Source organism: Notothenia rossii, assembly GCF_949606895.1.
Source record: "Notothenia rossii genome assembly, chromosome: 9".
In the NCBI taxonomy this organism is placed as follows: domain Eukaryota; kingdom Metazoa; phylum Chordata; class Actinopteri; order Perciformes; family Nototheniidae; genus Notothenia; species Notothenia rossii.
In genome coordinates, this window is record NC_136907.1 from 7735460 (window position 1) to 7744901 (window position 9442).

Below are 9442 nucleotides of genomic sequence, written 5' to 3' on the forward strand. Positions count from 1 at the left end.
TACTTTGTGCTGAAAAAACTCTACACAAGTGGCGACTTAATAGGGCTGCCATCAGATGCGTTGTTTACTTTTCACGTAAACAAATTAAAACAAATCTCCTCGAAAAAAAACCTGTTAGATTTTAGATGAAAGAGATGAAAAGTGCCCATGTGTTCAACAGGTTTCCAAGAGTGACCCATAAACATTATAATCACTTTAGTAAGCCTGAAATAAAAGAGATTATTAAATTAAAAAATACAGAAATACACGTCTGACCAATCTGCAGATGATTTACTCGACAACCTCCCCAGTCTGATGGAACAAGCGAGCTCTTCACCTTAGTGGTGCAATAAAGGTTATAGAGAAACATTTAGTTTTGGCGATCAAAAATCCTCCCAACTCCATCACACACTGCAGTAAACCTCTGGAGTGCACAACAGAGATCACAGACGTGGCCAACAAGGATGACATCATCAGCAAACAGCATGGACGCAGGCAGATGTTTCCAAAGCAGAACATGGGGTTTGAACCATTTTTATATTGGTTTACTTTCATTCTGTGTGACTGAGTTTTACAAGTTGGATTGACAACTCGATACACTTGTCGTAAATGTATATTGCTGTCCAGCTGAATATGTTAGGCACCTTGACTCAATAGTATGAGGACTCAAATGCACAACCCAGAGACAAAAAAGCTTTGAAGAAAATAATCAATGTCAAAAGTAACGCGCTCACATGGACGATAAAAAGGCAAAACACTGAGTCTCTTAAACGATGGCTTGGATCTGGCTTCTTGGAACGACGAACAAGACGAACTGGCAACTGACAAGGGGAGACAGGACAATTTCTACATGAGGTAAGTGGGCACGGGTGGAAACAATCAGGAGCGGGGCAGACGCTGACGATGCGGGAAAAACAACCAAGGCAGGAAGTAAAGGGACCTGGAATGAGACAGTACAAAATAAAACAGGAAGTGGATCATAAACTAAACTAACATGAAACATTCACAAACATGACAAAACTAACATATTTGACGGGACACAACAGAATACCCTCACAGTGATTTATTTTACTTTTCCAAACCAATAAAAGAAACATGTAAAAGCCTTTTAAGAAAACTCCCGTGACTTGTTGATTATCTGCACTTTTTAAATGTACAGGATCACCTCGATTTGCCGAGTCGTCACTCTTGATAATACTCTCCAGATCTACAGCTCTTGTCTGTTCAAGACACATTTCTGGTTCCTATTATAATCTGAATGATGTAAGGCATAATTATTTTTTGTCAAATCAGCAGTCTTTCCTTTTTTATAATAAGATTTGGAAAACTTCCTATAGATTTTATGCTACATTCATTAAGCTGTATTTCATACTTCAAAGTCTTTTTGAGTGCTTTGGGTTACCACAAAACGGAAAAGAAAAATGACTGCAACGTACTGAATAATTACTCGGGAGACAGGGTGTCATCAAATCGTTCGCACTAGCACTGTTTCAGTACATTGTGTACCAATGCATGTTCATACTGGGGAATAAGACAGGAAGTTATGGAATAAGAGGGTAACAACTCGGGATTTACAAACAACTTTTTCGTGAGTTATGGGTGCCTATTCTATTATTATAGTGGCTCAGTGGATAGTGTGCTGGACTTCGAATCAGGGTAAGGGCAAGTTTGAGTCCCACTGCAGTCAGCATGTCGTTGTGTCCCTGAGACACTTCACCCCAAATTGCTCCTGTGGGGATTGTCCACGGTACTGAATGTAAGTAAGTCGCTTTGGATAAAAGTGTCTAACAAATGACATGTAATGTTTTAACGACATATAATCATCAATAATCGGAATGTTTTGGAGTCATTTATAGCAAATGTATACGTAATTATTTTACATCTAGGATACTTGTTCTTCAGGATAAAATATATAAGTGACATCACTGTGTAAAACTCCCGCTTCTATTGGCTATAGCGCTCCAACACATTGTACGTGATAGGCTAAGGGGCGGGACATCTCTAAGCGGTTGACCAATCACAACAGAGCCGGCCAGCAAACCAATCAGAGCAGACTGGGCTCTGGTTTCAGACAGAGGGTGAAAAGAGGTGCTGTAGCACAGGCAGCATGAGAAGATAAGAGCTTTTTGAACATTAAAGCATGGAGACACGTCCCAGGAGAGACACTAAATACTAATATGAACCTGAACATGAGCATTACAGGTCCTCTTTAATGTACATTTTAGAGGCAACACACTGTTTCTTCTCCTTTTCATGAGCTGATAAGCAGGTAAGTCCTGGATTTTGAAGTTATGAACTGAAGTAAAAAGCCTTCTGAGTATTTTCCTCTCTCATGTAATCCCCTCATAAAACTCAGTCAGCACCTGTGAGAGCGTTCACTTCCCTCCTGCAGCTGAGAGAGGATCCTCACTCGTATTTTCTCACAGGACGCGCAGGAGGAGTAGGATGTGGGTCAGGGCGGACCGCTGCAGGCATGTGTGTTCTCCATTGCGCGAGTTAAATCTGTCAGTGGATCAGCTGTGGCTACACAGGCAAGAACTGTGATGCATTTACCGCACAATGGCTGTAAAAGGAATTTAAAATTGTGTCATGAACTGGCTTACATGTTGCTGTAGTGTAATGGGAGTGTGTAAGGCCTCACAGTCGGCTTGTTGGCCTTCACTATTTCCAGGCTGTAAGTGCTCAATTAGTGCCAGAGTTTGGCGCACACATTTAACACACTTGACTCGGTTACCAAGGTAATCCATGAAATGAAATGGCCTGCAGGGTGGTGGCTGTATTTGGGATAAAACTGGCATCTATTCTGTTCTTTTGGTTTCTGAGCTCCTCTGCCGCACACTTGTGTGTTGTTATTGTCGAGTAGCGGCTTTGTGGTTTATTTCAGGCATTAGGAAAGCAGTTCGGGATCCAAGCTTCCTTTTGAAGATTTTATGGTGGTATTTATTGGCAACATATGTCTGCATTAATATTGTAATTGCAAAAACTTGTTTGGCTGATTCAACTCACTGACAGTCATTTAAAGGTCCAGTTTTATACAACCATGGATTATATGTTTAATAACACCGTTCTCTCCAAGTTACTGCATTGGCCCGAATATTAGACGACCTCCATTATAATATGATCAGTGGTGGAAAGTACTGCACTTAAGTACATATTTGAGGTACTTGTACTCTCTCAGTATTTCCATTTCATGCTACTTTAATCCACTACATTTTAGAAACTAATATTTTACTCACTCCATTTATTTGATAAGATTTGTATTACTACTACTTTGCGGGTTTCTATAATAAATACAACTATGAAATTGACTGATGATCTACTTTTATGGATTAACAGACCTTGCAGTATAAGGTCTTTAAAGGTCTGTCAGTAACTTTCTTTACCTTTACATAAATACCAGACTTTTACCTCTAACAGAGAATTTCTACACTGTGATATTATTACTTTAACTTCAATTAAAGATCTGAGTACTTCTTCCACCACTGGTATGACAACATTTTTCCAACACCTGTTTGCGGTAAAAGAGACACTGTCACTGGGAGAAGTTTGCCTCAGATACTACAGCCTTGAGCTCTTTCTCGTCGTCAAGAAACATTTAATTATTCTATAGAAGCATCACCAAAACACATTTGTGCAGCTTCCTCTTCGTCACATCCTATCACTCGTCAGTCAGGCCCTATAGAGGTCCAACTGAAAGATTTGAAACTGTATTTTTGAGCTTGACTCTTGTATAAAGGTGATTCTGATCTACGTGATCAACAATGTGATGCCCTGAGCATGTTTGCACTCAAGTCATTAGGATGCCCCGACTTATTGCACGCGTCAATTATGTCCTGCAGCAGAACATGTTAGATGAGCAGATGTGGGAAGTAGTGGAGTACAAATACTTTGTTACTGTACTTAAGTACATTTTTCTGGTATCAGTACTTTACTCCACTACGTATTTTTCTGACCACTTTTTACTTTGACTTCTTACATTTTGAACACAAATACCTGTACTTTCTACTTCTTACATGTTGAACACAAATACCCGTACTTTCTACTTCTCACATTTTCTAAACAGGCTGGTTCCTTTAGTCTGAATGTGTGTTTGGTGGTGTGATCATTATTATTTAGAGTCATTGTGTGCCTATTGATTTGAACACGATCCGTGTATCCATCATTTCCTGGTCTTCTCTAAAGAAGAGGGACCAATGAAAACGTTGTCATGTTGCCGTTGGTCACCATGGAAACATTCATTAGCTAACAATGACATTATTGTTCTATTAATATAAAGGGAGGTCAGGTACTCTTTAAAACAGCTGCTAGTTATGGGTACTTTTTACTGAAGTACATTTCAAAGCCCATACTTCTTTACTTTGACTTGAGTAAAGAAGTTTAGTCAGTAAGAAGTTGAGTATTTTTAATCATGAGTATCTGTACTTCTACTTGAGTAAAGGATGTGTGTACTTTTGCCATCTTTATAGATGAGCCATCAGACGCTACTTAATTAAATGGGCTCCTAAAAGTCTCTAAAAGACGCATATTCAAACAGACTCTTAGAGAAAAGCCTAAATAACATTTAGAGGAAAGAGAATACCCATAATTAGACACTGTTACACTGGTACTATCTCCTTTTTAAAAGATAATATTTTGTTATGACTTGTTTTGTTTGGACGAATATGATAGGAACAGAGATTTTAGAGTGTGTCAGATTAGCAGTCTGACATCATACAGCTTTCAAACAAGCCCATAGTCATTTTCAAGAGAACGCCACATAAACTGCCTGTATGTGCACACATATATTTTGCAGTATTTTACTTTTCAACACTCTCCCCTTGCCCTTTGAACTCCAAAAAAGTTGTTTAAATAACTCATAAGATAAGATCCACTGAGTTCTTTCCCTGTTGGACTTCATTGTAGCCAATTCTTCCCAAATCTGAGTAAATATTGTGGTGAAAAGAATATTATTATTAATGTTTAAAGTTATCCAATGTTCCAAAACAACCAAATAAGATCCACATTGTAATATAATACAATACAGCTTTATTTATAGAGCACTTTAAACCTCCAGACCAAAGTGCTGTACAGTCAAATCAACAAAAAATAACATACACAAAAGTAACACAGCACAGCTCACGCACCATAAAACAAGTACAAGTAAAAACTAAAAGATTCTAATACGCTAAGGAGAAGAGGTGAGTTTTAAGAAGCGATTTAAAAACAGGCAGTGTGGTGGCCTTTCTGATGTGCATGGGCAGATCGTTCCACAGTGTGGGAGCCTGTCTGATGTGCAGGGGCAGATCGTTCCACAGTGTGGGAGCCTGTCTGATATAGAGGGGCAGATCGTTCCACAGTGTAACGGCCTGTCTGATATACAGGGGCAGATCGTTCCACAGTGTGGAGGCCTATCTGATATGCAGGGGCAGATCGTTCCACAGTGTAACGGCCTATCTGATATGCAGGGGCAGATCGTTCCACAGTGTGGAGGCCTGTCTGATATACAGGGGCAGATCGTTCCACAGTGTGGAGGCCTGTCTGATATACAGGGGCAGATCGTTCCACAGTGTGGAGGCCTGTCTGATATACAGGGGCAGATCGTTCCACAGTGTGGAGGCCTGTCTGATATGCAGGGGCAGATCGTTCCACAGTGTAACGGCCTGTCTGATATGCAGGAGCAGATCGTTCCACAGTGTGGAGGCCTGTCTGATATGCAGGGGCAGATCGTTCCACAGTGTGGAGGCCTGTCTGATATGCAGGGACAGATCGTTCCACAGTGTAACGGCCTGTCTGATGTGCAGGGGCAGATCGTTCCACAGTGTAACGGCCTGTCTGATATGCAGGGGCAGATCGTTCCACAGTGTGGAGGCCTGTCTGATATACAGGGGCAGATCGTTCCACAGTGTGGAGCCCTGTCTGATATACAGGGGCAGATCGTTCCACTGTGCGCGAGCCACTACAGAGAAGCAACGGCCCCCTCTGAGTTTTGACCTGGTTCTGGGCACATTCAGGAGCAGTTGATCCGCTGACCTGAGAGGGCGGTTGGGCTTGTAAGGATGTAGCAGCTCAGAAAGACATGGTGGGGTCATGCCATTTAGCGATTTAAAAGTAAATACAAGGATTTTGAAATGAATCCTAAAATGTATTGGCAGCCAGTGGAGCGAAGCCAAAATGGGGAAAATGTGCTCCTATTTCCGTGTGCCAGTTAAAAGCCTTGCTGCGGCATTTTGCACCAGCTGCAGACGAGCGAGGGACGACCCACTGACCCCCATGTAGAGAGAGTTACAGTAATCCAGCCGAGTGGGGGAAAAGGCGTGGATTACTGTCTCAAACTGCTGTCTGGAGAGAAAAGGTTTTATTTTTGGCTAGCTGCCTTAGGTGATAAAAGCTCGTTTTTACCACCAATTTATTCTGACTCTCAAGTTTTAGTTCACGGTCCATTTTAATGCCAAGGTTTGTAATGGTGGGCTTGGTGTACTGAGCCAAGGAACCCAGGTCTACCGAATTGATGCCAGTGGTGCCACCAAAAACCATTACTTCTGTTTTTCCTTCATTCAGTTTTAGGAAGTTGCACGCCATAATCCCAAATGTTCCTTTATCTTAATACACAATCAAATAACTGTCAAAACCTATTTCTACTGGAGTTCCACACGGAGACTTCTTCTTGTCGTAGTAATAATGATGGGATAATCAGGCTTGCGGGTGTAACAGATTACAGATGACAGGATTACATTTTCACGATACAAAAAGTTGTTCTGTCTTCCCTTGCAAAAGTGAATCAGATTACTGCTTATATAAAAATAAAATGGGGATTACTAGCAGAACTACAGTGTTACGAGAGCTAAAATAGCATATTGTGTTTGTTTTAAGAGGAGCAGATTGTATTTCTTCTCTGTAAACGGTACTGTTCTGTAGGCTAATGCTTTAAAGGTCCCCTATTATACTGTTTTTCATCAATATATTATAGGTCTCAGATATATACAAAACATGTCTCTGAAGTGTGTGGCTCCAAACACCAAACAGATCATTGCAGCATTACCCATAATCCCCTCTGTTTCAGTGCTGTTTCAAAAGTGCTGATTCTCCGTCTGTTACTTTAGATGAAAATAAGGAGCCACTCCCCACGCCCCTCAGAGAGAGATTTGGTTAAAGAGAACTCAATGGTGCTCTAGTACCTCATTCACACCAACGCAACTCTGGTTCAAGCTCCGTGCTAGAGCTTTTCAGGTTCAGAACAGGTTCTTCGGTTTAGCTTTGGCTCTTTTCACACTGCCCAGAGTCCGACTGGTGCTGCGTCATTGCGTCGTTGTTTGCGTCATGACGTAACCGTTTGCGTGCCTGCTTCATAAAGCCAAACCGCGCGGAAAAAAGCTTCCTCTGTACCCAGATTCCCAGTATGTAGCTGGTCTCTTCAGTGGACCACTGCTGCTTGTTAAGTTTCTCCATCGTTTTGTACAAACTGGATAAAATGCCAGCTTTTTGTTGTTGTTCAGGAGTTGATCCCGCCCCTGCCCCCGCCTCGACGTTAGAGTGGCGTATGTGGTGCTTTTGCTCTGGCCGGACATTTTTTTGGTGCTTGAAACGAACCAGATTCCGGAGCTAAGAGGCTGCGCCGCTGCGGTGTGAACAGGAAAACCCGGTGCTTTTCAAGCTCCAGCTCCGAACCGGCCCTGAAACACCGTTGGTGTGAATGAGGTATAGGAGGAGATTCAGGTGATAAGGTGTGGGGGGGGGGTTACCTTGGTTGGTGATTGGCTAATGGTTACACAAGCCAACAAATCGTTATGACATCATAAAGTGGCCAAAATCTGATCAGCTCATTTTCAGACAGGTTTTTATATAAATGGATCAGGACAAACTGAGAGAGAATCTTTTTTCTTGAGACTTTCAGAATCTCTTTACACAGAGGGGACACATGTTGATGTAGAGTATGAATAGTACCTGAATATGGTTAATGAAAGCCAGCTTTTCTGTTGTCTTGCACAATACACTTGAGTAAAACACATCTTATTGATATGCCATTTGTATTTATTTGCATTACATTTGAAGTTGAGGTAATCAAAAAGTAACAGAAATTAATTGGGTTACATTACTTTTATATTTTGATACTCCGATTAAGTTACTGATTATTTGTTATATTATAGTATGTTGTATTTGACAGGTAATAATTGAAATACTTTTTAAAGTAACCTTAACAACCTTGGGAATAAAGCGGAAAAGCTGTTTTGGTAAATATTCAGACATTGCATTACATTAATGCACAACGATATTTTGTATTACTGCTGATTTTGTATTCCATATTTCATTCCTTCCATTCCATTGCAACGTAATACTGTTATATTTTATTACATTTTTTAATTATTTTTAATATTTTTCTAGTTCTCTATCTGTGTTTTTAATTCTTGTTTTTATGCACCGCGACATCAAGTCAAATTCCTCGTGCGTGTATACCTACCTGGTAATAAACCTGTTTCTGATTCTGATGCAACATTTATCATTTCCTTAGTCGCCTCCTCAGGTGTCTGAAAAACTGTTTTGCAAATATGTCTTTCTGAATGACAGGATTCACAGTACACACAGTCGGCAGTGTGAAAGCAGAGAAGTGAGTCGGGGTATCGCTGCAGTAAAAATCCAGCGGCTCTATCAGGTCACCTGCAGAGCATCACCTGAGGGGCTTCCTGTCACAGGCCGTAAAACTGACTCGGACATGTGTGGCGTTGCCCTTTATGGAGCAGGAAGCGGTGCTCAGGCCGAGGGTTCAGTCCCACAGAACATACTTAATAAATCACACAGCACATGTTACACCAAAGACTTGCTAGGGAAACCCCTCGCATTTATTGTGACAGTTGGGTGGGTAGAAGGGGGTCTCATGCACCCCCCTGAAATAAACTTCTAATCAGCTTTTCTAGAATGTAAAAATTGTGTAGAAAACCATTGGCTATGTTAAAAAGTTGGCAAATTGTCCCACATATATGCCTATTACCCTAAAAATCGACTTTCACTACATCTCAGCCATTATTGCAGATAACTGAACAAATAAGGTGTCCAGATCCATGTTTTGAGGGTCAAGGAACATAATAAAACTATACTTAAAGGTCACCTATCATACTATTTTTAGGCAATAGCATAGGTCTCAGATATATACAAATATATAAAAAACATGTCTATGAAGTGTTTTGCTCAAAATACCAAACAGATCACCCATTCTAGCCATGCCTCATATCCCTCTATTTCACTTCCTGCTTCAAAAGTGCTGATTTTATGTATAAAGCTTTAAAAAGCAAGGAGGGGGCTGAGCTCATGCGGGAGATTCTACAGGCAGATACTGCGGTGATGAAACGCCATATTATGGATTATCAAAGATTATTTCTGAAACAGTATGGAGCTCAAAGGCTTTCTCTCTTGCCGGTTATACCACAAGGTGAGTTCCTTTTTATTTCCTGCTACTTCACACACATGCTCTCCAGTACAGGTTAGCTCTGAG

At 40.9% G+C, this 9442-nt stretch overlaps 1 long non-coding RNA gene across 1 annotated transcript in view; it reads right to left on the reverse strand.

Annotated features, from left to right (window-relative positions):
* LOC307019405 overlaps positions 1-9238 on the reverse strand; it is a 199230-nt gene extending 189992 nt beyond the window's left edge. Inside the window, exon 1 of the long non-coding RNA XR_013802645.1 lies at positions 9175-9238. This is a non-coding gene — a long non-coding RNA (uncharacterized lncRNA). The remainder of the gene's footprint in view (positions 1-9174) is intronic.
* Between the last annotated feature and the right edge of the window lie 204 nt (positions 9239-9442).